The following is a 27,626-nucleotide window of genomic DNA, read 5'->3' as shown; positions in this document are numbered from 1 at the left end:
TTGTCTGGGCGCTCCTTCATCTCCACTGTCTGCGCTCTCCTCACAAAGCAGTGCTTCTAAGTGGTATAAAGGAACCCAGCCTCTCAGGATACTTTTCCTTTCAGCTGCTCCTCTGCTTAAACTTATGGGCTCCTGAGACTGTTTTTGGTTTTATAAAAAGTTAAAGAAAAAGTACGTGAAATTGCCAAGTCGTAATTCATTTGGGCCTTAGACTCCTCTCTAATTTGCCCATCCCACACCTCACAATTCCTGGCTGGCACTCACAAAACTATTAAGCCTGTTTTCTGTGCGTGCACGCATGAGGGCACACACACACATTCATACTTGCCCTCTCGCGCTCTCTCTCACACACACACACAAACAGACACATGGAACTTCACCCAATTTGTTTTGTGGCATGTAAGAATCATGAATTCTTATTTCCTCTTTAAAGCAAATCCTCAAAATTCAACATCTGGAAGTGCAAATTACGGCCAAACTCATTTCTCCTCATTTCATTTTTCTGCACGTGCATATAGAAATGAAAGGCTTCTTTTCATGGAAAACATGACATAGCTCTCATTGCCTTCATTTCACATAAAATGCCACCAGGCAGGTCCTCTCCTTCCAATCAGTCCTATCAGTCCAATTCATTCTTCAAAACTTCCAGTTGAGCAAAGGAAGCAGAACATAATGGGGCAAAGGCGGCCACCCTGTTTCCATCCAATAGAGCCCAAGAAATGTCATGAAAGTAACCTCTGCAACATTAACTGTGTGGGATTCATGTCTGTGCAGAGGATCAGAAGCCAGAACCTTCCAGTGCCAACTCTGATTCTGTTGCTGTGTGACTTCACTCTGCTCTGACTCAGTTTCTCCATGTATATCCCACCCCAATTACCAGGAGGCAGAGATGATTTTTAATGAATAGAGCTCTGGAGGTGTGACTATTACTAACACAGATTTTTCCATGGGCAATTCCAACTATGGTCAACTTGGCTGTGACTTGGAATTATTTTGGTAAGCTTTATAAACAAGCTCCCTCTACTTTTTTTTCTTCCTGTGTAAAATTTTTGCTGGCATTTCTTCTTAAATGGCTTCTATTTAGATTGAATTGACTTTAATGGGAAACAAAGACTGTTTTTTTGCTAAACAGAAAGCCAGGTGTTTAACTAAGGCCTGGAGGTAGGGGGTGGGGAGACTGTGCCCACCCACCCTGAAAATGCAGCAAATTATGCTTTTCACACCTTTTAGACAGGAGACAAGAACCAATTCATGGAGCTTACTTCTCCCTTGAGAGATTTCCTGACCTGCATTTCATCTCAAATCAGAAACAGATCTGTGCATAGATAATCTCTGCTACGTCATTTCCTATTCTACCAACTAGATCACCCTGACCCCGTTCACACAATCATGGCATGGTTAAAACACCATGGTCTACATGTGGCATGCTGGCTGCATGGGGCAGGCAGATTTCCCTAATTGCCCTTGCTGGCACGGCTTGCTGTATCATCTAAATGGATCATTTGAGAAGGGAGCAACCCTCAAATTGACTGTAGGTTATTTGAGGGTTGCTGTACTCACTCAAACAAGCCATACCACCTGGTTTCTGATAACATGTCAAACTGCGTCAGCAAGAACAATTAAGGAAATATGGCTGTCATTCATATTGAGAACTAGTGCAACACTGCACTTATTACGTTTGACTGGTACTCGGGAGATCTGGGTTCTAGTCCCTACTTAGTCATGAAGCTCACTGGGTGACCTTGGGCCAGTCACAGACTCTCAGCTTGACCTACCTCACATGCTGGTTGTAGTCAGGAGAAAAGGGATGGGAGCAGAACTTCGTAAGCTACCTTGGGTTCTTCACAAAAGGGGGAAAGGCAAGATAGTACTTGTAATGTTATACAGTGCAATCCAACAGTAATAATAGAGGTAACAAACCATTATGGCTCATTTCCTTCTCTGTGTTCATGTGAACTGGCCAAACATTCTCCTCTGCCCTGTTATATAATCATTCTGAATACTTCGAATTTCAGTAACTGTATACTTCATCCTGGACTTATTTTACCCAAAGTGAATTTCAGACATCATGGGGTAGACTACAGAGAGCAGCATCTCCAAAAGACAGGAAAAAAATATTATAAGCTGGGAACACTGGAGTTGCATTGCAATGCTGATTGCTGGGAGAAATTCTGAATTTCTTTGATGTTATATGAATAACTAAAGGTGATAACTAAATGATCAAGAAGCTGAAGCAACTCCCCCAAGAGGAAAGGTTGCAACGGCTAGGATTGTTTAACTTAGAAAAATGGTAAGGGGAGATGTATACAGGCAGACCCTGGGTTATGAACTAGTTATGTACCTGAGAAAACAGAAGTTTGCCTTTATGTCAAATTTGTATGCAAGTTGGATCACGTATAGTTGGCCCTCCACACTCACAGAGTTTAGGGGTGCAGGTCCCCCATGAAAGTGGAAAAACTGTGAATATCTCTACCCCCCCCCCCCCACAAACTCACCAGTGCCTCCTTTTTGCAGCAAGGAAATGCCAGAGATTTTTCTCTCTGGAAAGGCAGGGCAGGAAGGCATGCTTTGGAGACCTCCCTCTCTCCCTTTCTGTTTTCCTTCTCTCTCTCTATGGTGATTCTTTGGAGGCCTTCCTACTGTCCCCTCTAGTTTCCTCTCTCTTTATGATAATGATGATTTGAGTGATTTGATAATGAGTGAATGACTGACATGCACCTCCATGAAGGAAATGAAAGTAGGGCAAGTTCAAGACACAACAAGGGATTTATATCCAACACCACCATCTGGTAATTCCACCAATAAAAAATACAGAGTGCTCCTGGTTGCATTGTCTGCCCCTGCCTTTGCATCCACATAGTTCTCACCTGGCCTGTATATAAGGTGATATACTGTCAGTAACACAACTGTGTGTATGTGCATGCACACACACCACTGTGCATTTTTCAACATTTAGGTACCATGAATTTAGGAACATAAACCCTCCTGACAAGGGAACCCTCCTTTGTAGTCCAACATTCTGTACATATCATGGCCAATCATCGGGAAACACAGAAGCAGATATGAGCACAAATAGTACCCTCCTTTATGGCAAATGCTGCATATGTGTAAGGAGGGAAACACTGTCAAGTAAATCACACTTTACCATAAAGTTTCATTTATTAATAGAGTGATGATTAATGAAGTGGCTTCATCCATGATTCACAAATAGTTTAAAACTGATTCATCAATTCCTATAGGAAGGTAAGAGAATTTGCTAGGTCAACAGCTTGCTGACAAACTTGGCTAGTACCCATCTGTAACACAGTCTGCTGATGAATTTCTAGCCATTTATAATCCATGCATAAGCACACCAAGGTGTCATTTATTAAACTTTTACAAGTAAGACCTTGATATCAACATTGACCATTAAGTCAGTGGTAATGCATTGCTAAGAAAGAGTGCATCCGTCTTTAATGTCAACCAAGAAGCATGCTACCGCTTTGTTACCCATATAACACCCTCGAGTACTTCAGACAAGATAGATATGTGCTATGTCTTGCTTCAACTGTTGAGTGGTATAGAAAATAAAATTAAATAAATAAATAAATAAAATGTTCCATGTGTAAACCTGTGAACAGATGTGCTCAAACTTTCAGCATTATTCTACAGTAAAGCACCCCTCCCCACCAAAAAAAACCCCCAACAACTCTTTTTCTGGATCAGTAGCAAGAGTGTTCTTGTTTTATTATGTTCCCATTCTTCTTTGCATACAAACATCCTGCACCACGGGAATGTTTGAAGTATCCCCATAGGGTCACTAGTGACCTTTTAACTCTGCCTTCTGACGTGGGAGCATGGCCACTTGCAATTATTTGAGGTTTTTCTAATGGCCAAAGGTGAACAGCCTCTGTATAGATAAGAGATATCTCAGAAGCTGGATTATTTGTGGATCACACACAAAAGGTCACAAAGCAGCATCATAGGTTACTGAACCTATAGTATAAACAAGGCCATTAAAGTCCGCTGACCAGAGCAAGGCAAAATGAAGCAATTTCTTTGGGAAGGTTTAAGAAATAAAACTCTTCTGGATCCTCCTTCCAAGCATCTATGTTAGCTGTCCCACATGGAGACTTGAACAGATGACCTTAACCATGAAGGCAGGAAGGAAGAAGGTTTCAGCACTTCTGCTGTTCGATCTCTTTAGAACTTGTGAGAGAAAGAGTTCTCCCGTCTGTGCGTGCACACTCTCTTCACCTGAAACTGCCTTCCCTTGAGGCTGGCCATGTTTCTTGCCTGTTAATTGTGCATCACTTTGTCTTATTAGTGCAAATCAAAGGTTTATTTAAAGTCGTGACATGAGACAAAAATAAGTACAAGTAGCCATACAGATAAAATGCAAATCATTTCTAGACTACTGCATGTTTAAACTTCTTGATTATTCTAGACTGAGTTTCTGCAAATCTCTCTGTTACAATTTCTTCCCATAGCATGTGCTAATCCAGGCTGGAAATAACAACTTTTTATATAAAAAAAGAATCAAACAGGCCTTTTCTTCTCCTCTGTAATTTTTTCTTAGGTCTCGCTTTACCTGCCCAGTAAAATTCTACTGCCAAGATGGCAGCCTTTGCCCAGTCCCTCTCTTACGCCCCAGAATGAAATCAAGCGAACAAGAAGCCTGGCAGATGGGTTATATATCTTTGCTGACATTATCAAGCCAGGATCAGGAAGTAATTTAACCCATCCATTAGAAGCTGAACATATCTCCATGTAAACTATGGATTTCAGGGTGCATGACACATCCCCAGGGTTATGACACCTACAACCAGATGTATTAAAAGACTCAGCCAGACATAAAAGGAGGCAGTATCTTCTACACTGAGGAAGTTAAGGTGTGGGCCACTTTATACAATGAAGTCTGACAAGGAACTAAACACTCCTAATGTGACTGTGAACCCTTGAGTTTTCTACACAGACCCCATTCTAAAAGGAAAAAGAGGTTTCTCACAGGATATATGACCTCAACAATCCTTAATCACAAGGCACAAACTGGAAAAGAGAAAGAAAAGCCAATAGACATTACTGTTTCTGCTAATGCATCATATTGTTTCAGTTCCTCAACAAAATCCGCAATTCATTTTGGTCATCCTTCATCTGCGCACATTATTTATTATTTATTGTAGAAAAAATATAATCTCATTAGAAAAAAATTCAAAGCATTTTACAAGATAAAACAGCCATATAACAACATAAAAGCAATTAAAAGCCAATAAAGTCATGTGGAAATAAGCAGCAGTAACTGGCAATGCTACAGTCAGCATTTCCTGAAATATTCTGGCAAATAAATGTGTCTTAGATTGCAGCTGAGGCATAGGAAGCCTAATGGATCCCAATGTGAACATCATTCCCTATGATGGGAACCACACTAGAGAAAACTCTGCTCTGCCCCATGAGTAAACAAGCATCAATAAGCTGCCATATAGTAAGCAACTCCACCCTGCAGAACACAAAGAGCAGGGCAGCCTATGCAAGAAAAGCCCATCTCTCAGATAACCTAGCCCTGAGATCTTTTGCAGCAACACCTTGAATGTGACTTGGTAACTAACTGACAGCAGGTGTAGGGCTTTCAGCATACATGAGTGGTAGGAAGTTCCACTGAGCAATCCAGCTGCTGCATTCCTAAGCTTCCAAAACAGCTTTCAAACCACATAAAGCATACTAAACAAGGAAATCTTGAGGTTACCAATCACTGTGACCAGTACCAACCAGTGTGGCTGTACTAGGCCACTTGAGGGTCAACTGGCAAAGAGTAATCCAGGAAACTATGTACCTCTCTCTGCAGTGGGGATGCAAGCCCATCCAGGCTAGGTAAATTATCAGAGCCCCGGACCTGAAAACCGCCCGCTCACAAGTTCCTAACTTACCAGGATTCAATTTCAGCTTGCTGGCTCTCATCTAGCCACTGATGCAGCCAGGTATCTATCCTAGATGCAACAACATTAACCAAATATTTGGATGAGATGCACATAATGCGCATTAGCTAGGTGTATAATTCTCCTACTACTGATATTTCCATCCATGGGGGGAGGGAGAAGGAAGCCAAGCTGCTCCAAGTGCCCTTCTTATTATGACAGGAGAGGGTAAACCATTGCTTTAACTCGCCCTTTGGAAGAGCTTTGGAAAGAATGCACAATGGAGAATTAGCTGCAAAATCCCGTGAGCTGGTACACTTGATGAGTGTTAATCCCCAAAACTCTCCCTAATGCTTAGGCCTGTCTCTGGTACTGCACATGCTAGTATAGATAATGCCTGTAGCTCCTCACTAACAAAGAAAATTCTAACATGCAGAATAGGTAGAAGAAAAAGACATATTCAACATGGTTTTGATTAGAAGAGGGGAAGAAGCAAAGAATTAAGACAGGCCTTTTCCAAACTCTGCTCAGGCCCTGCCTAAAATTGACCAGGAATAGTTTCCATTATTAACTCCATTTAAAAAAAAATATTCTTATTGTTTCTGACTTCTGATAGTGCACTTTTCTTATCAATAATGTGACTTCTTAAGGAAAACTCCAAAACTCAAGGAAACCCACTAAAGTCTACTGACAGTGGGTATAATGACAATTACAGTTAGCATCCAACATCCTACACCCAGAAGGTTCCCTCCTTAGTTCCCACCAGTCTTCCAAATTACATTCAAAGTACTCTCCTTTAGAAGAAGTGTCTTGTAAGAAGAGATGAAAAGGTAGAAAGCCAAGGTACCAGTGTATATTGTGTTTTGACAATGCTATAATTTAACCCCTGCCCCACCATGAGAAGATAAATGCTGTATAAGATTCAGAATTGCATTGACAAACGAAGGTCTATTGTTAACTAACATGATAATTCTATTCCTACTGCTTAACATCACCAATGATACGTATCAGTGGCATTGCCTAAAGACTTCTAGAACCAACTTGTATATTTAAAAATTAGTATAGCATTTTATTCTCACTTGAAGCATCGCTAAGTAGCATCCCATTATATACAGTAACCTAGCAGTTCTTAGCAGTTCCTATATACAGTAACCTAGCACACCTAGCAGTTCCTTGCTGTCTTGGCTATATTCAGTTTATTCTTGTAAAGTATGAGTCCACATTCTGTAAGAACGATGATTAGAGTGACTGGGAAGCCAGTGATAAGTGTCTACCTATGCAGGCATTCAAGTGTATCCTTGGCTCACAGAATTAGCCTTTACCATTGGAAAAGGAAGATGCCCCATTTTTAAGGACATGAAAGGAAGAAAAAGCACTAGAGGGGTCCTGTGACCCCCTGCTTCTCAAGGAAGCAGCAACTCATGCAGCTAGGGGCAAGCAGATTGTAAAAGTTCAGGGCAGAGCAGAAATTGCCTCATTAAATTTCATCACATTAAGCCAGTTTCATGAATTTAACATTGTCCCTGGACTATTGTTTGTCAGAAAATTAAATTAAAACAACATTTGTTCTTCCAATGAGCTTGTCAATTATGGAGGACAGAGGCTGGAAAAGAAAGAAGGCTGAAGGGCTTGTTTATCTGTAGCTTGGTTGTCTGAACCCTCCTTCCCCTGCAGAAAACTGAGAGCAATGGATGTTTCTGGCACAGCAGTACACACTGCTGCATCTTGGAAACACTATGGGTGACCTCACACCAGCAGCACAAAACCACAAGTTCTAAAATAAGGCTGACACCAGATTCCTTTTGTCTCATCATACATGGACCAGTTCGCAGTTTCGGGGTGTTCTTATAGTGATACTACAGTAAAGATCTTTTCTAACGGAGGGAATACTGATAATCTGGAAATGCTGATGCCAGAGATTTTCAGCCAACATATACTCAGTTATAGATATTATTCAGCAATTAATGTGTTAGGGTGGAAATCTCGGGCCAAATATATTTTTCAACCATCCACTCTCATTCTTCAACTCATGATCTGAAATGAAATACTTTATTGTCACATGGCGCTGGTTCCCTTTCCTATTTCCAGCTGCTAAATTACATTAAAAGGATGTTGAAAATAAATTCAATAGCTTTCCTGTTATTGCTTTTCATGTAGGCAATTACTGTAGTTGCCACAAGGATGTTTAGCATTAGCAAATGGGCTCAGCAATCATAATGTCTCTGCTAAAGTATCTTCGATGCTATGAAGACATTTTAGGCATCAACCTTCAAATCGAGCCCTTTAGGCAATCTTGGTTTGTCATGTACCCACTGATAAACCTTACAGGATGGCCTACTATTTCAGAAATCTTTGCTGTCAGATTATTACTGCATATGTATCATCAGGTTTCTCATTCTCAGTTTTCTAGGACAAAGCATGGAAAGCACCAAAATTCTGCCAATAGAAAATCTTGTACAACCACTGCTTTTTAAGTGTAAAATCCTCAATATTTAGGGTAACAATGTAGTGTCTTCTTTTTCTCATGGGCTGATGTAGGCCTTCAGATGTGGAGGTCACAGTGATAAAACAAAGAAAACAGATTTGTATCAAGGTTAGATGTGAAATGAGCCAAATAATCTGGGAAAAGTCAATCAGACAGCAATGCTGAAGTTATGCCTAGAGTCCTTGGGCTCTGCTGCTTCAGTGTTTGACATTCACCTACCCATTCCTGAAATGCTGAAAGCATTTGTAGCCAGACCTATAATGATACACTTCAGCCTTGACCTACGGCATTTATTCCCTTTGTTTTGCATTCTGGATTCCCACATACAGCTCCACCAATTAATTTCAATCAGCGTCTTGAGCCTATCCCCACACTATTTTAGAGCTGAAACCTTCCCAGCCAACTGGAAGTATGTGCCTCATTCCTGACACACAGCTCCTTGATTCTATTATTCCTTTCTCCCTTAACTACTCTTAGCTACACAAGAATTTTCTGATGAGTCGAGTAAAGGATAAGACTGAGAAGCCATAAAACTCAACCATTTTTACAGCGCCACATTAAAACCCAAGCATTTTTACAATCATGGCCTAAAATGGGATTAACAGACAGGCCTCCTAATACTGAGAGACTAGGGTTTTAGCCCACAAAACCCAGCAGCATACCTAAATCCTAACTCATCACCATCCCTATCTGGGCTGCCTTTTGATGAACACAGCCTTTAATTATTTGCAGTAATACATCCATGGATTACCCTAGGGATCCTGATCTGCCTGTTTGTTTACTGTGAACTGTATGGCTTAAATATAATTCAAACACAATCAAGACTCAGAGATATCCCTCTAATCACAGCATTCCATACGTGTTTCTTTCAGGATTGGTAGGTTTAGGATTAACTCCTTCCCTTGAGAAACATGTCCATATTCCAAATAATCTCTTGTGAAATGGATAGTGCCTCAAGACGGTCTCTCCACAAAGAACGGCTGTAGTTGTGTCCTCATGTCAGTAGCCTGAAATGTGTAACAGACACTTACCATGCATAAACACACTCATCCTTCGCTAACCACCATCTCAAATGTTCATTGTTTCCACCTTCAGTCACTAAAGGCCTACTTAAATTGTGCCTCTTCCCTTCTCAGCAGGATGAATTCATCCATGAAGCTGCTTCCATTCTCCCCACCCTCCAGTTCAAGAAGGCCTACCAATAATTAACACAGAAGAGAAAGAGAAAAGGGGGCCCAGCAGCAGCTTGTCTTGAGCTTTTGCAAGCATTGGCCAAGCAGGTGGAGCCAAGGTTAAGAGCTCAGCACTCCCACTGGGGGCCATGCAATAGATGAATGCCTTGTGACTATCAAAAGGCTCCGAAAATTATGACAGAATCAGGCAGCGGCTTTCAGTGAGAAGGAGCCCTTCACTCCCAAAACCCACTACATTCCACTCCCCATTTCACTGCTGCCTCCATTTCACTTGTGATTTATGGCAGCTTTGCAGTCCAATCTGGACGTCTGCACAACTTCAGTCACATGTACTGGTTGTTACTATAGGAACCACAGAGGTCAGGCCATGACGGAACAGTTAAAGGCGACTTACCCTGTCATCGCTCTTGTGCATGAACGTGCATAAGCAGAAGTGATGGGAGCTGTGAAGGCCATCCTGGCTAACACGCTAACACCCAAGCCAATCCCAGACGTGCTGTGACAGGGCAAGATGAAGAGGAGCTCTGCTTTGACAGGGAATCACTCAGCCAGGATGGGTATCATTTACAATGAAAACCCCCGTCCTCAATGTAGAGTCCAGATGGAATCTTCAAAGGGCTGACCCCATTAAAGCCTAAGATTTCTACCAAAACGTAGGCAACAGATGGATAACAATAGGGATTCATTCACTGACATACAGCAAGGCAACAATCACAATGCCCAAGTGTAACTTAGACATCAAGCTCCCTGCTGCCCTACTGCACTGCTTCTGTCCTCCTGCCTAACGGGGGTAAAATCACAACTCCTGTTAGGTTTTAGAAGCCAGCTCTCCATTTGACAAGAAATTACCAGTAGTCTTAATAGCCAAAATTATGGAAACTCTATAAGCTTTGCCTACTTCATTTGCACTGAATCAGGCAGTTCTACTCCTTCATTACATTTGACAGGGCAAAAATAAAAAGGGACTGTCCCACACCAAAATCTGATATACATGGCGTGAGTGATCCTGCAGAGGAATACTGATGAGAAAGGGAAAGAACTGTGAAAGAAAGAAATGCGTGCACACATACGCACCATGGAAATGTGAACTTGCCCGCATAGGAAGAAGGATTGGAATGAGGCAGAGAGCAAGTACCAACATTCTCCCAGTACCTATTAATCTGTGTTAGCCGGAGACAAAGGCTTCCCTTAGATACCGGAACAGTCTCTTTCCACACCAGCAAAATCTATAGTCCCGCTCTGTCTCCAGAATAGACACCTCCATTATTCACCTTGTGGTGCTGTCTCACCCCTCCCCTCTCCTTCCAGTGGGGGACAATGTAGAAGTAATTCTGCCAGTAGAAAAGCCCAAATTAATTCGTGTTCCTGCCTCTAAACTGACACAATGACCCTGACAAGAGGACTCTCTCAAGAATTTGGGCCTCCCATCTAATTTCCATCTCAATGACACAGCTTTTCAGCACTACCCCCAACCCCTTCCCTGCAGGAGTCCTCAGGGCTCAGTCACTTGCAAAGGATCTTAGCTCTCCTCCCTTCTAATGTAAAGACAATGGGGTCAGAGGTGAGGGATGGGGTCCTAGGAATTTGTTCCCAGAAAAACTGAGGCAAACCATTTTGCTTGGTTACACCAAAAATCCAATAGGCCAGACACAGAGCAAGAGCAACAACAGGGCAAAGCTGCCTCTTCTATTGATTTTGCTTCGCAAACCACGCTTTACATAAATGTATTCAAGTATTTGGGTTCACTGATGGAGAGTGGACCCATAACCCACAGTAAACCCGTAACCCACAGTAGTCAGTGTTTACTAAGAAGACAGAAGAGGTCTTCTTAGTAAACACTTAGTAAGAGGACACAAGAGGTTATCTCTGTGTGTGTGTTTAAATGTCACTGTTTTGCTGAGAAGGGAAACAGAGCTGTCAAGGCCTGTTATACTATAGCATCTCAAGGGATCTAGGACCCAGTGGAACAGCAGGCCCGTTTCTCACACCCAGGTTGATGAGTTCCTACCACCTGGACCTGATGAAGCAAGCTCGCTTATGATTTATAGATCTGCCTCCGGACATTGAGAATTGGGATCCCACAATAATAATGACCAGAATGAAGACAAAGTCGAGAAGATACACTACCAACCATGCTGTCAGACTAAGTACAGAGTTTCGCTAGGGGCCTAAGTGAGCAGCAGGATCAAAGATCCAATCTTAAGTCAAGGAAGCACATTTTTTTATTCCTAGTAATGCAATTTGACCAATAGTTAAACACAGCATGGACTAGAAAGTAGCACAAGCTGCAGTGATTCCTGACTTTTGCCAGAGGTTGGAGTTATTATATTCAGAGGATCAGGATTGTTGGTTGAGCTTGATGACAGACAGGTATCATTAATTACTGCTAGTTTAGCACAACACTGCTTCCTGGCAAGAAGCAGCAAACAGCAAAGCACAGAAATGCACAAACTGGCAAAGGAGCAAGTAGGATAAAAACAGTAGCTGGGACTAGTGACGACGGAGAAAAGCCAAGGTTCTCAACACCTTTCAGAAAAATCAACTCATATGATTAGGGTTTGCTCTCAATTAAATAGTATTTTGCAGAGGCCAAATATTTCATAGAAACATAGATACAGGGCGAGTCAGAAGGGGTCTCCTGGAACATCTAGTCTGACCCCCGGCTCCAGCCGACTCCGCTCATGACATGCCCACCATGTGCATGTCCAGGCTATCTTTGAACACCCGCACCAATGGGGCCTCAACAACCTCTCGTGGAAGCCCATTCCATACCCTCGGGGTCCTAGCTGTCAGTAAGTGCTTCCTGGCATCCAAATGGAACCTTGGCTCTGGGAGCTTTGCTCTATTGGAACACATCCTGCCTTCCTCTGCAGGGGAAAACAGGTCTCTACCCACCTCCATGTGACATCCCCTCATATACCTGTATGTTGCCAACATATCCCCTCTGAGTCTCCTCTTCTCCAGGCTGAAGAGACCCAGTTCCCTCAGCCTCGCCTCATACAGCATCCCCTGCAAACCCTTCCAGTTCCTGCTATGCACAGGAACTGAAACCCTCCAAACCTTACGTACCACCTACAGTTTCAGCTAAAAATTGGAATTCAGAACCTGACCCTAAATCATTAATTCAGAGACGCTCAAACTTAAATATTTAGGAAAATTTTTCCCACTCAACCTCACAGTTAATGTGGGCACAGTGCTATTCCATTCTTCCATCACAGGGCCTAAGACAATAAATATCAATATTCTTGTAACTTAGATTTCACTCCATTGCCCATATAAGACAATCCACATTTCATTATCTTTACCTTTCCACTTGCCTTCCAAATTCTGGACTCCAGCATTATTTTTAATCCCTCTATACCAACAACATTCTACATGGTTCATCCTAATTGGGTACATTCGTGCTGGCAGGTGTGAAGACATCACAGTTCCAGGAAGAGAGAGACAGAGAGAGAGAGAGCACTAACTCTTTTTTTCTTTCCATTTTGACTGAATGGGCTAGGCTTGTACACTCTTGTCAAAGGCCTCTTTATGAAAATATGGAAGCTAGGAGACAAACCCATCCGTTTCCTTTTGGTCCAAAATGGCATTAGTCCAGCCTTCCCGAACCTAATGCCCATTAGATGCTTTGGACTTCAGCTCCCATCAGCCCAGCATGACCATTGGTCAGGAGTGCCTGAAACTGTTCATCCAAAATACCTGAAGGGGACCAGATTGGAGAAAGCTGCGTAAGTCCCTTGAGAGACACATTATCCACTCCCATCATGCATGTTTCCAACTGCTGGCTCCTAATTATTTAGCTTTGGTAGTTATTTAGCTCCCATCCCCTGCATAGTCATATCAATGGGAGGGATAAGCACTCATAGGTGTTGACTGCACTGTTTTTACACTGCTGGAATCCCTGAGAAATGCCACACTTCCTTTGACAGCAAGGCTAAGTATTTGTGCGAAGCCCAACAGACAGTGTTACCTTCTGCCTCCACCCATCTGCTCCAGCAGCAAGTGCTGGCTGCAGAACAGAGGTTAGGCATATCTCAGCCTGTAGACTGAGGAACCAGAGCCACAGAGCTGCCAGCTCAGAGCTTTCAGGGAGGGTGGAGGGGATACATCAGGGCTTGCTTTTGCTTCTCGTGCTGAGTCTAAAGCTGGCTGGCAGCCAAAAGCGGGGGCCTGTTTTCCTCATTTTATTTACCTGGCTACATTGCAATATGTATGGAACAGTTTCAAACAAAAGAGATTGCCCATGAAACACAGGGGACCTAAGGAAAGAACTATAGTTACGCAATTGCTCTGGCACGCCATCAATTCATACCAACATCCGTGAAAGCCACAACATGCAGACAGCAATTGCAAAGGGGGATGAAGGTGGAGTCTCAGTTGACTCTCTAAAGCTACAGTGGACCAGTATCAGAATAGAGCAATGCCTCAGCACCTTCTGGTTGCTACCAAACAAATATGAACTGCCATGCAGCACACACAGTCTCTCACTCTTCAATGCCATGTTTCAGCTCTTTTTTTAAAGAACACACACAAAAAGATAAAAGAAGCGCTTCTAACCTGAAAAAGACAGAGGTATTGCCAAGCCATTTCTGGAGCCTATGCATACCTACCTCCCCACTCAGAGATGTATCACTTTTCAGACTCTGTTGTAAAGGGTATTTTCAACTTGGGAATGACACGTGGGAGCAGATGTTATAACCTAAACATATATCTGACAGAGAGAGCAGCCAGCCCTGAGTTTCAGTCTCAGCAGAACATCTCTGAAAAGCACTGAGCCATGCACCTCTGTCCTGAGCTGGCAGGCAGCAGTGCACACACAGGCTCTTCCTCCCCGCCAGCCAGGAGCCTCTAGAGGGGCAGGCTTTACAGGAGGGGGGAGGCTGCAATCCTGCTCGGAAAAGGTCTTTATTTGGGCTCATGTGTGGAAGGACAGTTGGCTGCCATCTCATTCCATCCTGTCCCCTCTGCTACACACAAGCCTCCTCCTTTCAGAGGCCAATGGTTAATGATAGATCTGTAATTGTTTCCTGCAACAATGAAACATCCTGTTTGGAACTGGCCAGCTCAACAAAGCCAGATGCTGACAAAGAGAACACACGCTCCCTTTCCCAGCCAGTGGCGAGGAGAAAGGATATTCGGCCAGGCTGAACTCTTGCTTGCTTCCTTACTCGCTGACTCCTGCTTCTCCCTCCCCGGCTTAACACACCAAAGCTACCAGCCCCCACCTTTATTAAAAGGACCTGCACTTAAACTGCTCCCGAGGGCTTGGGGGTGCTGCTGAGAAGTATTTGATGGATTTGCTTTGGCAACACTTGGCTACCTTGTCTTGCCATTAACATTATTGCTATTGAATGAAGGAAATGAGTAAGAGATACAGAGACAAACAGCCAAACACATGGGGCCTGAAAATACAGGATACCCTCTGTGGGAGCTAGCTGCCTTCTAAGCCCAAAAAGCCGGGGAGCCTGGAGAGGCTGCAAAAAGAGCATAAGAGGGAGTGAGGGGTGTGAAGGAGAGAAACCAGATAAGGCACAAAAAGAACCCAGAGAATGAGAACAAAAGGCTCTTGTACAGCTCAAGACAGCTGATTTAGCAACCTCCTTGTTTGATGGGTCCAGCTCTCCTTTGCTGGCTACAGAGAATAAGCCCTGGGGCTCTGGTGGGAAGCTCCCTCCACATGACAAGCATATGACATTCCAGACTGAGAGCACAGCAGGTCAGCTCAGCACCCTCAAGTCAAACACTCAGCATCAGCAGGGAAAGGGCCAGCTGTTAACTGGTTCCAATCCATTTCTCTGGGATGCAAAGAAAGAGAGAGAGAGAGAAATCTCATACCCAGAAGTGCTGTCCCCACATGAGAGGCAAGAACAGGACAAGGGAAAACAGTGTCAATTCACATGTCACTGCTAAAAGAAAAGCTGTGCTGCTTCTGCACGTCTAGGGAAAGGGGTATGGCCTTATTTGGCCGTTATTTGAAGATACTGCTTAAGAAGATACTGCTACTATGGTGAGTGACTCCACCAGGCTATGCAAAGGGAAGTGATGGCTGAGATTGAACCCTGTCATTATACTCATCTTTCCCACACATCTCAAAGACTACATTCTGAGACTATTAGGTTGTGATTAGTCTGTTGACAGCGGTTAGAAATATGTGTATGCCTGCCATCTTCATAGAATTTGATTCAAGTGGAGCTGCTTCAAAATTCTTAGAATTCCATCCTCTCTAATTTAAAGATAAGTTCCTAGTCCTTATGGTTGTGGATTAAAAAAGAAAACTGGACACATCATGGCAGCTTCTGCAAACATCAAAAAATCTCATGGGTTACACCACAAAATACTTTGTATCAAGCCCCACAGTGTCTCTTTATTTATGTATTTAAAATATTTCTAGGCTGCCTGTCAGGACAGAAGTCCTCCTATGTTATTTCATATGCTACAACTTCCATCAATTGTCCAATGTACTGCCTTCAATTTCCCCCATTGGTTCCTCCAAGTCATTGATAATACTCGTAAAATTCTGCAGGTAAAATTGTACCACTATACTGCAATAACCTTGCAGTACAGAATTTAATTTTCTGATTGCAGAATATAATTTATTTATTTTAAAGCTACCTACTTGTAAGAAGAAATATCAAGTCACCCACCCACTGGTTAAGTGCAGCACATCACAGGCACACTTGTCAATCCTGTCAACAGGGCCACAAGCAGTAAATGGGATTACAGACAAGAGCAAAGAGCTTGGAGTGTCACGAGCTCACTGTGACTGATTGAGAGGCATTGCAAGAGGTTGGAAAGGACGAGCTACAAGGGTGGGAGTGACAGGAAGCCAAGGTCACAAGCCTTTGCAGAACTGTGAATAAGTGAGGCTGAAGGGTTTAGAACAGCTTGGCCTAAGAATGAACAACAATAGACAGAACCAATGTAAGCTGCATCCTGGACACCACTATCAGAAGACTGACAAAAAAGTGACACAAGGGGCAAATTACTGCCTTACACTGACTAGCAAACACATTTCCAGCCCCTCTGCCTCTAAAGCACAGTTATATTGCCATTTGCGAGACCTCACAGGGCACATCAAGGCATAATCACATGAGAAGTTAAGACTTTACAAGCCCAACATGATCTCACATACTTAGCCAAAGCAAGAAGATTTGCAGCCAGAAGCTCCTTAAACAGCCTCAACTCTAAGCACTGAGACACATGACAGCCTAAGAATCATTCCTATTTCAAAATGAACAGCACAAGCAGCTTGTTGCCACTTCTTCCCAGAATTATTTCTGATCCATTGGCTCCAGTATCCACCAGGTGGGGGACAGGTGGGAGTTGAAGAAGATAAATCCCCAAGATTCCTTGAAAACTTGAAAATGCACAGCGCTCTCAAAACTTTATGATTCCCCAGACGAGCTAGACTTTTTTCAGAAACTGGTTCTTCTCTTGGGGAACTGAAACAAACTGGATGTATATTCCAGCTGCTGAAGAGATCTTCCCCAGCTTTTCCAGCTCTTCCTTCAATGTCCACTATTGCCTTGCTCCTAAGATGTGTCTAATTCATCATGGAGGCCTTGTCTACTCATTGCAAATCACCTCCTAGGGATTTCCTTGGGAATATCAAGGTTATCTTGTGGTACATCTGTGTAGTAGGTTACTTCTGTTCATTTTGATGCGATTCTGGTTCTCTTTCCTTAAAACATATTGACCATACTTCAGCTTCTTTCAAATCTAACCCACATTTTCTTTTCACCCTCAGCTCACCCTTATGCTACAGGCCGGTAGGTGTTCGGGCAAAATCGGATGTCCTCTGTTACGCTCTTTTAAGAACACTTCATGAAAAAAATATTACAGTGTGACACAGAGGGTCTTCAAAGTCAGACCTGCGGGCATAGGTTAAAAGTTGGCCTCATTTCATTACAGACATGGGGAGAGAAGGCTATTAATTCTTATACTCCAGTTTATCAGCAGGAGTGATGAACAAAGAGGCAGAGTGTAACCAGGGCAGGATAGTCCACTTAACACTGAGAGCTTGTTTATTTTATTGTTGTTGTTATTAAAGAAGATGAGCCAACAAAAACAGGAATGAGACCAGATCAGCTGTGGCTTCCCTGGGAGAGAATAAACAAGCTGAAGAGGGCGAGAACTCCAGTGGAGACCTGCAGATTCTGAAGACCTCCCTAATGCCCTTGCAGCAGGAGCCATCTGGTTTTGGGAGACAAGCTGGGTTAGGGGAATTACAGTGGAGACTGGACAGGCAAGCACAGACAACAAAACATTCCCCCAAATTCCATGGCTAATCTCTCTTCCTGACACAAGCAAGGGAAGGTGTGTGTATTCTCCCAAAGCCGGAACTGTCCTAGGCTCAGAATCCTTTTTAAACATTTCCTTTAACTTCTTTTATTACTAGGAAAATGGTAACCCTTTGTGCAGTTAAGAGAAAGATAACTGAAATTTAACAAGGAAAGGAAGTCTTCAGAGGAGAAACAAAACAAAACAAAAAACCAAACAAAACAGAAGAAGGTCAAAGAACAAGAAGTCAAACTGAATTTGAACTTAAAAGCAGACCTCCCCACCACAGGTCAGAACAACATCAATCCTTATTTGGGAGCTTTTCTGCTGAACAAACCCAAAACCCAATAAATTGAAAAAGGAGCTTTTAAATACTGACAGGGTGATGTCCACCTAGCCCAACAATCCAGAATAAACTCTTTGCACCTGAAACCAAAATCAGGAGGTTATTATTATATACTTTGGTTACCTCTGCCTTTTTGTTTCTTTCAAAGCATGGGAAGCAGTCAGAATGGAAAACTACTATCTTCTCTCATAATAGGTATTTTTGGGATGTGAGAGGGCAGTATTTACATTCTGTCCTGTAATTTATGATGTTTTTACTGTTATCTGTATTTTATACTGTATCTTTATTGTATCCTATGTGCTTTTGTAATTGCCCGGAGAGCTTCAAGCTATTGGTCAGTACAGAAATACCTGTAAGAATAAATATTTTTCAAATTGTATTTCACACCCAGATTTGCAGTTGATCAAGTTATTCAAAATCATAGCTTGTAGGCAGTAGCATACTTGAAGAACTCGTACTCTCACTATGCTTCTGGTTTAACCTTAGGGGTTCAAAGAACCTGGGTAAGAAACCAATAGAGAAGCAAATTTTAGTATCTTTCCCTGTCATGGCAACCCAAACATCACTGCTTGTGTGATGTAAAGTGGGCATGTGCTTGTGCATGCTTGCTAGAGACCAGGCTAGCAGTGGCTGCACAAACACTTTTCAGTGTGTAGCTGAAATACCTCTTTGTCCTGGTGCAAAAATCATTCCAAAATAATGTGCATGCACTTCACCCTTGCACCATGGGGAGTGCCACAAACGTACACAATCTTTAATATAAAGTCTACCTACTTTCTTAGATGTACCAGAGCATTAAAGGGGGCCTTGGCTAAGATTGCACTGTCTGTAGCTTGCTGAAAAGGAGAACCTGATCTTATGACCCTGAATCCTTTGGTTGAACATGTCTATTCTCTGTGTTCTCTGAAAAAAAAATATAAAGCACTCATTCCCTAAAATAAGAAAGTAATCCTAATCAACAGAAAGGAATAGCTGAAGACTTATACCAGGAACATCTACCACACCCCATGTCTCAAATAATGTTATGGAACTTGTATCTGCCACTGCCGCCGCCGGACCTGAGGCACACCGCTGAGCCGGGGGCCAGCTGACGCTGCTCCCGCGGCCACCGCTGGGCCACCCCAGGCACGGAGGACGCCAGGGCCATGCCAGGGCCGCCGTCGATGGTGCAGAGGAGGGCGCTGCCATCTCGCCACCAGGCGGGTTTCCGCTCCCCTCTCTGCTCCCCCCCCACCGGTGTTGGTGAGAGCAACGCCAGATTGGGGCGGGGCGCACGGGTGGGCGCCGGCTTAACCCGCCGGACGCAGCCTGGGGCCAACGGCCAAAGGGCGATGGCCAAAGGGCGGTCACCGCCGTTTGTGGCCGTGCGGGGCTGGGCTGGCGGGGGGCTAGGTCGGTGGGTGGAATTTTGTATCGGGGGGGTAGATGGGGAGTTTTTTTACTGTTTTAAAGTTTTATTGTATTTTAATTTGTTTTTATGGAGTCGTCCTTGGCTATGTCAACGGTTGAGTTTCCTGGGGAGCGCATGGATGCTGCCATTGGGGTGGTCACGGGCAATGGACATTACAGTGGTGGGGGCTTAACGTGTCTGCGTAGAAAGAGGAGGGACAGATGGCCAACACCCGTCCTTCCTTCTGGTTCTGTCCCCAGCCAGAGGGTTCCAGGTAGTCTTGTCAACCGCCCCTCGGGCCTGATGGTGCTGCTGCTTAATGCCAGGTCGGTCCACAATAAATCTTCCCTCATTGTGGATGAGGGGGCCGACCTGGCTTGCATAACGGAGACCTGGGCGGGAGAAGGGGGGGGATGTCGCCCTCTCTCAAAATGTGCCCGCCCGGGTATCTAGTTCAGTACTGTCCATGCCTGGAGGGGAGGGGGGGTCACTTTGGTTTACCGAGCCTCCATCTCCCTCACGGGTCTTCCAGTCCCTTCGAGACCAGGGCTGGAGTGCCTCTACTTGGTGTTGGGCGACCAAGACAGATTGGGGATTCTGTTGGTGTACTGTGCACCCTTCTGCCCAACAGTCTCCCTGCCTGAGCTGATGGAGATCGTCTCGGACCTGGTGTTGAGGACCCCCAGGATGTTGGTCTTGGGGGACTTCAATCTCCATGCCGAGACTAGTCTGACTGGGGCGGCTCAGGATTTCATGGCCTCCATGATGGCCATGGGGCTGTCTCAACATGTCACAGGCCCGACCCATGAACGTGGACACACTCTGGACCTGGTTTTCTCGACAGGGCAGGAAGAGGGTGGTCTGAGAGTGAGGAATTTATGTCTGACACCCCTGTCATGGTCAGATCACTTCCTTGTGAGGTTTGTGCTCAAGAGCGGCCTCTCCCTCTGTAAGGGTGCGGACCCGATTGTGTGGGTCCACCCACGGAGCCGGATGGATCCGGATGGATTCCTAAAGGCCCTGGGGGAGTTTCCGGCTGACAAGACTGGTGCTCCTGTCGAGGCTCTGGTCGAACTGTGGAACAGGGAGATGACCAGGGCTGTTGACACGATCGCTCCTAAGCGTCCTCTCCCGCCAGGCAGAACCCACTCTTCCCCTTGGTATACATCTGAATTGTGGGCGATGAAGCAGGCTGGGAGACGGCTAGAGCGTAGGTGGAGGAGATCACGGGGTGAATCTGACCGAACACACTTAAGAGCCCATTATCGGGCCTATGCTGTGGCGGTGAGGACGGCGAAAAAGAAATTCTTTTCCGTTTCCATTGCCTCCTCAAAATGCCGTCCAGCGGAGCTTTTTCGAGTGGTACAAGGCCTGGTCCGCCCTGGCCCTAAGAAAGATTTGGTTCCACCCTCGAAGGCCCGCTGTGACGACTTTGCCAAGCATTTCAGGGAGAAAATCGCTCAGATTCATCATGAGCTAGACTCTACTAGTGATTCAGAGGCTTCTGGGCAGATACCAATGTCGCCGTCTGGTCCAAAATTAATGGATGAATTTCAGTTGTTGCGGCCTGATGATGTGGACAAGGTGCTTGGATGAGTACGTCCCACCACTTGCCTATTGGACCCTTGCCCATCTTGGTTAATAAACAATGCCAAGCATGGGATTGGGATCTGGATCTTGGAAGTGGTTAACGCTTCTCTGAGGGAGGGTCGGGTACCTGCCCCTTTAAAGGAGGCGGTAGTCCGACCGGTCCTGAAGAAAGCGTCACTGGATCCAGAAATGGCCACTAATTATAGACCAGTGGCCAACATACCGTTTCTGGGCAAGGTGTTGGAGCGGGTGGTGGCGGGACAACTCCAAGCACTCTTGGATGAAACTGATTATCTGGACCCATTTCAGTCCGGCTTCAGACCCGGGTACGGTACTGAATCTGCCTTGGTCGCCCTGTATGATGACCTGTGCAGGGAGAAGGACAGGGCGAGTGCATTGGTTCTTCCGGACCTCTCAGCGGCTTTCAATACCATCGACCATGGTATCCTTCTGGATAAGCTAGCAGGATCGGGGGTCGGAGGCACTGCCTTGCAGTGGTTCTGCTCCTATCTCAATGGCCGATTCCAGAAGGTGGTGCTGGGAGACTATGGCTCTGCACCGTGGCAGCTATGCCATGGAGTACCGCAGGGGTCCATTTTGTCCCTTTTGCTGTTTAACGTCTACATGAAAGCGCTGGGAGAGGTCATCAGGAGGTGTGGACTGCGGAATCATCAGTACGCTGATGATACCCAGCTCTACCTCTTTTTCAACTAACCCAGGTGAGGCAGTGGCTGTGCTGAACCGGTGCCTGGCCGAGGTAATGGGCTGGATGAGGGCCAATAAACTGAAGCTCAATCCAGACAAGACGGAGGTCCTGTTGGTTGGAGGATCGGGCTTCGGGGAGGGTGAATTGAACCTAGTCCTGAATGGGGCTGCACTCCCTCTTAGGGACAAGGTTCGCAGCTTGGGAGTGCTCCTCGACCCAGAGCTTTCACTGGAAGCTCAGGTGACAGCGGTGGTGAGGAGCGCTTTCTTTCAGCTTCGGCTGATCCATCAGCTGCGCCCCTACCTGGAGTACGACTGCCTGGCGACAGTGACACACGCGTTGGTGACTTCCCGACTTGACTTCTGTAACGCGCTCTATGTGGGGCTACCCTTGAAGATGGTCCAGATACTTCAATTGGTTCAAAATAGAGCTGCCAGGCTGCTGACGGGGACTGGGTGTTATGTTCACATGACTCCAGTCCTCCGTCAGCTTCACTGGCTTCCCATTGAAGTCCGGGCCCAATTCGAGGTGTTGGTGATGACCTATAAAGCCCTAAACGGCTTGGGACCTGGTTACCTGAAGGAGCGCTTACGTCCATATATGCCCTCCCGCCCCTTGAGATCTGTGGGAGAGGCCCTTCTCTGGGAACCCTCCGTGAAGGAAATTAGGAGGGTAAGTACTCGGAGGAGGGCTTTCTCTGCGGTGGCGCCCAATCTATGGAATGCGCTCCCCAGAGAGGTCCGCCTGGCACCGTCGTTATTTGTTTTTCGGCGCCAGGCAAAGACCTTTTTATTCAAATGTCATTTTAATTGTTAATAGTATTTATTCATTTTATTCTTTGGCCAGGGCGACTTAATTTATACTGTTAATTTATATTATTCTATGGAAGTTTATTTATGGATGTGAGCCACCCCGAGGCTTCGGTGAATGGGGCGGCATAGAAGTCTCCTAAATAAATAAATAAATAAATAAATATACACATAGATATAGCTTCACACATACACATCAGCAAACTATTGCCTTGAATACCCTAGAATAGGGATGGGCTTCAGAAGCTTTGGTGGCAATTTCTGACCCCCTGAAACCCACTGCACGGGCAGACATATTCTCCGTAAAATCACTACCAACATTTTGCAGCAGTTTGTGATGCAAAAAGCAGGGAACATACATCTTGCTTTACTATAAAACCACACTTCTTGACACTCTGAGGTAGTGCAAGTTTGCACCAAATTGCTGCTTTTCTGCCACCACTGAATTGCCACTGATGAACATTGTGGTGAATTGAAAGAAGCCATAATAAAAGCTGGAGGTGCAAATGGACCATGTTTTGCCCACCCCTGTCCTAAACAGACTAATCAAATGGGCATGTTTAAGCAACTTAATTAACCAATAGGGAAAATAGGAAAACAACAACAACAGACCAGTTGGAAAACTTCATACAATGATGGCCCAGAAATAGTGCAACAAGCATCAGTCAGACATTTCCATGGTCTCAAATTTTCTTAAAAAACAAAACAAAACATGCACCCATCATTAAAAGTCATCTGCAGAAGTAGAGACAAGCAGCATGAGCTCATAAACCCAAGGATGAAAGAGAAGGAAAAAGACGCGTGTAAGCATATTATATTATTATATTATATTATATTCCACCAAGGTTTAGGGGATGGTTGGAAAGATAAAATTGTTATTTTCCCCCCAAGACCATATCTTACAGGAGGATCCAGTAATATGTGATCCAACCATAAAGCTTCTAGTTCCAGAGGGTAACTGACTGGCTACATAATTTAGCAGATTCCACCATGGAGCAGGACATAAGGGGGTATGATGAGAAAAGCAGTCTTCAAATCATCCCTGACAATACTGACAAGGAACCTTACCTCCTAATATTTTAAATAATCAATCTGCTGATTTTCAACTGTCTTTAGTATTCCAAATTAGGACATACCCACTAACACTGATATTACTCCAAGTCACCTGAAAAAGAAGCAGCTAAACTCAATAACCCTACTGGTAGAGACATTCAGAATTTACCTGTCATTTTTTGGCCTACCCACTTGCTTACAGCTAATGAGATTCCCCTCTGGATCTTATCCAAATCTTAGTGGCTCTAAACCTTATCTCATTCACAGACTGACTCCACTGACTAGAACTGAGATTGGTTCCAAAAGGCATTCCACCTTTCCCACTAGTAATAGTGCCTAGATAATTTGTGCAAACAACCTTGAGAGATACAAATAAAAGCTCCAAAGAGTCTGGATAATCCCCATTCAAGAGGTTTAATCCCCTCCTTCCCCATCCCCAAGGACAGAAAAATCTGCCAATGTCCCATGCCTGAGGCAAAAGCTCAAAAGGCCTTGCATTTCCCTCTCAGTAAAATATAAGGGGCTTCTGTCCTTCTTGGGACAGTTTGTAGGGTTAATAGCAGATTGAAGCTGTCTGAATAAAAATGAGTTGCACTTCCCAAAAAACATGGGAAAAAACCAAGAGTTGGGACAATAAACAAGGCCACATGTAGGCTGTACAGAATGAAATTCAGCTTCAAGGTTCTCTTTAACTCTCCCTAATATACAGTTCTTATCTCCCCCTTGCTGTGCTTGATGAATCTAATCTGAACTGAATACTGGTGCAGATTTAGGGCAGTAAGAGGACTGTTTTAATGGATTGTGAAAGAAGGTATGTTGGTAAAGACAGTTTGCCTTTCTTACAGGAATAAAAAAAAATGCTGAACCATTCTACATTGGAAAGCACCAAGGAAGAATAAAGAGGTGTTGTGAAAGATTGACTCAGTATATTGCTCAAAGCAGCTTTGTTGACTGAAGTTAAATAACCAAGATGAAGAGGAAGTGGCTCAGATGTGGCAATGCCAGGATATAAATGTCATGCACATATTCTAGTTAAGTTTGCAATAGCAAAAATCCCGGTGTTTGCCTACAAACAAGCACATGACTACACACATGGGCAGGGGGATGACAAAAGAGTTCTTCCATAATACCAAGGAGGAACAGTTATTCTCCAAATTACTATGCATCTGGTGTCAGAAAAGGGGCCACTTCCCCACAGTGGATTACTTGGAGCTTGGGTGTTTTCCACTAATCTGTTTATTGATACATTAATTTAAAGTCCAACAAAACCTTCCATACATGCAGCAGGGCCGTAACTTCCTATAAGGCAGCTGTCGCATTAAAACTGCACATCAACCTGTAATATGCCCACCCACACCTTCATTTCTATTGCCCATCCCTTCCTCTGAAGCATGCTGTGCTCTGTACGAGTCCCCTCACTTCCTCTCTGCCAGCAGAGAAACAGAAATCAGAGATTCATCAGTGGTTTCCTGGGCAGCCAGTTCTGGTTTTCTCCTTCTTCCAACAGCTGTCAGAGGTCCTGCTATGTTCCCACAAGAGGACTGGTTACTTTCCTGTGCTCAGTCTCTCTCTCACACACACTTTCTGGTGGCACAGAAAGGGAAAGATGGAAGACTCATGGGGCCATTGCCAGGGCATCTGGAGGTAACATTTACTTGTCACGGCATACAGACGAACATTTACCTACATGGCTAAATTTGAGCATCATCATCATTCAGTCCCTCAGTCTTTCTCTTTGTCATTCTGTCAGCACTCTGGTCTCTGCATCTGGGTGTGCTGGAATTGCTTGGCACGCAAGCAATTTGCTTGAAGATCAGGGTGTCTCTGAGCTTATCCCATTTAGCAGAGACCTATGTATACCGTTCATAGAGGTATTTCAGGCATCCAGTTGGCCAGAGGAGGAAAGAGGATGCAGGACTTTGGTCTGATCCAGCAAGGCTATTCTTACATTGCCATAAAGCTGATAGGTTGTAATGGGCTGTGCCAATGGCATTTGATGGGTTGCTTCTCAATACAAGAAGGTGCACAGAAATTTTACTGGAGTGCCTTAAGAGCATTTGCTGTCATACCAAACTCAATCAAGCATGCCAACAACCCTGTTAACAAAATTAGCCCCACTGAGAAACAAGAGGGAGATATCAGCATGCTCAGAGGAGCCCTAGTTTGCAAAAGTACATTACATATTTATTTATTTTTATTTATTTATTTTTTGATTTATATCCTGCCTTTTTCCTACAAAGGGCTCAAGGCAGCTTACATCATTCTTCTCCTCCATCTTATCCCCACAACAACAACCCTGTGAGGTAGGTTGGGCTGAGAGTCTGTGACTGGCCCAGAGTCACCCAGTTGGCTCCATGGCTGAGTGGGGACTAGAACCCAGATCATCTGAGTCCCAGTCCCATGCTCTTAACCACTACACCACACTGACAATGTATTGGTTTGGTTTGGTTCAGTTCTATTTATAAAACCACATCTAATTGTCCCGAACAGGATGCTCTGGCCAAGTGGGGGTGGAGGGGGACACCAAAGCAGGGAGGGAAAATTGAGCATATGCACTTGCATGGAAAAGGGAAAAAGGGAGGAAGAAGCATAGAACAAAAGCACATGTAGCTTAGCAAGGCTTTTCCTTCTGCTAGAGCCTCAGCTAGAGCTCTGAACAGGTCTGGGTGCCCTTCCTCTCAGGCCAACACCCCACAACCCTGCTCACCTCAATGGGGTCTGTGCACAGAAAACCAAAGGACAGGAAAACACAGCTTTACATTTCACTGTAGGCCCTGCCAGCCTCTGGTTGCTTCCTCAACCATTTGCATTCCCTCAGCTAAAAGGAGAGCCCTCATGGGCGCATCGGTTTCCACTCCCCCTGATGGCAATGGTGGTGGTAAGCCCCTTCCTCCAAGCTGCATGTTGACTTGCCCTCACACAACCACTGTCTCTCCTGCCTGGCGCTCTGCAGAGGATAGGGAGGTGCAACTCAAATACCGAAGTGCCAGATAAGCTGGAAACACTCCAGAAAACCAGTGTGTTGGTGGGAGGACAATGAGGGACTATGAGGCCAATCAACTAGTGCAAGATAATCCCAAAGGCACAACCCATATACCCAAGGTTTTTACTGTTGCTTTAAGGAACTGTTTAAGGAATTGATTATTTTGTCTCTCAAACATTCAAACAAATAAATCTGACATATTAAGGAACCTAAAGGATAAGGTTAGCACACAAGATGAAATTATTTTATTGGCTTGCAGAAACTTCCACTGTCCATCAGTGTCATAATACAGTCTAGAAATTGATTTGATTAAACCAGCATTAAAAGAAACCGAGGTTTTAACAATTCTCTTTGAGATCCTGTTAGTTTCAGTCATTGCTAGCAACATACACAGAGAACTTCTGAAGCTAAAACATACATCAAATTTATATGCAGCAGTTACATCTTTTTATTACTTTTACTTTAGAGTATATGAAGGGCCTCTGATTTAGATCAGGATCTTTGGGTGGAAGCAGGGAGGCTTTTAAGATCTGGGTCTGGCCCTCTGTGCTTCATCTACAGTAAAAAATACTTCTAAAAAGTTGTAGCTGGCGTTCTGGCCCTGAAGAATCTCACTCAAGAACTCAAAAGAAGGCATGCCAAAGCCATTCCCCGTGCTAATCCCTGGCCTCTGTCCATCCTCCCAAATGCTGGGACTGAAATTGCCATCTCATTGCAAGAGCAACTCGGACAATCCATCTCCATGTACAGATAAATAAAAGGCACAAGAGAAACAGAGAGAGAGGGGAAGAAGGGGGATGACCAAAGAGACAGGATGAGGAAGGGCAGGTCAGGGGCGAGGCTGCAGCTGCAACAGGTGCTGGCTGGCAGGCCATCCCTCTGAGAAGCAACTGTTTGAAA

At 44.5% G+C, this 27,626-nt stretch overlaps 1 protein-coding gene across 5 annotated transcripts in view; it reads right to left on the bottom strand.

Annotated features, from left to right (window-relative positions):
• Nucleotides 1-27,626, bottom strand: part of PLXNA1 (plexin A1) — a 342,839-nt gene that overhangs the window by 235,457 nt on the left and 79,756 nt on the right. Inside the window, exon 1 of one of the 5 annotated variants that reach the window (XM_044451660.1) lies at nt 14,180-19,274. The exons of the other annotated variants lie outside the window; for them this stretch is intronic. The gene's annotated coding sequence lies outside the window, so the exon portion shown is untranslated. Of the gene's footprint in view, nt 1-14,179; nt 19,275-27,626 lie in introns of those variants that run through there. 5 annotated transcript variants of the gene reach the window in all.

The sequence above is a fragment of the Varanus komodoensis genome, unplaced genomic scaffold (genome assembly GCF_004798865.1).
Source record: "Varanus komodoensis strain SLA01 unplaced genomic scaffold, ASM479886v1 scaffold6_2, whole genome shotgun sequence".
Classification (NCBI taxonomy): Eukaryota; Metazoa; Chordata; class Lepidosauria; order Squamata; family Varanidae; genus Varanus; species Varanus komodoensis.
This window is presented reverse-complemented; position numbering and strand designations above follow the sequence as displayed.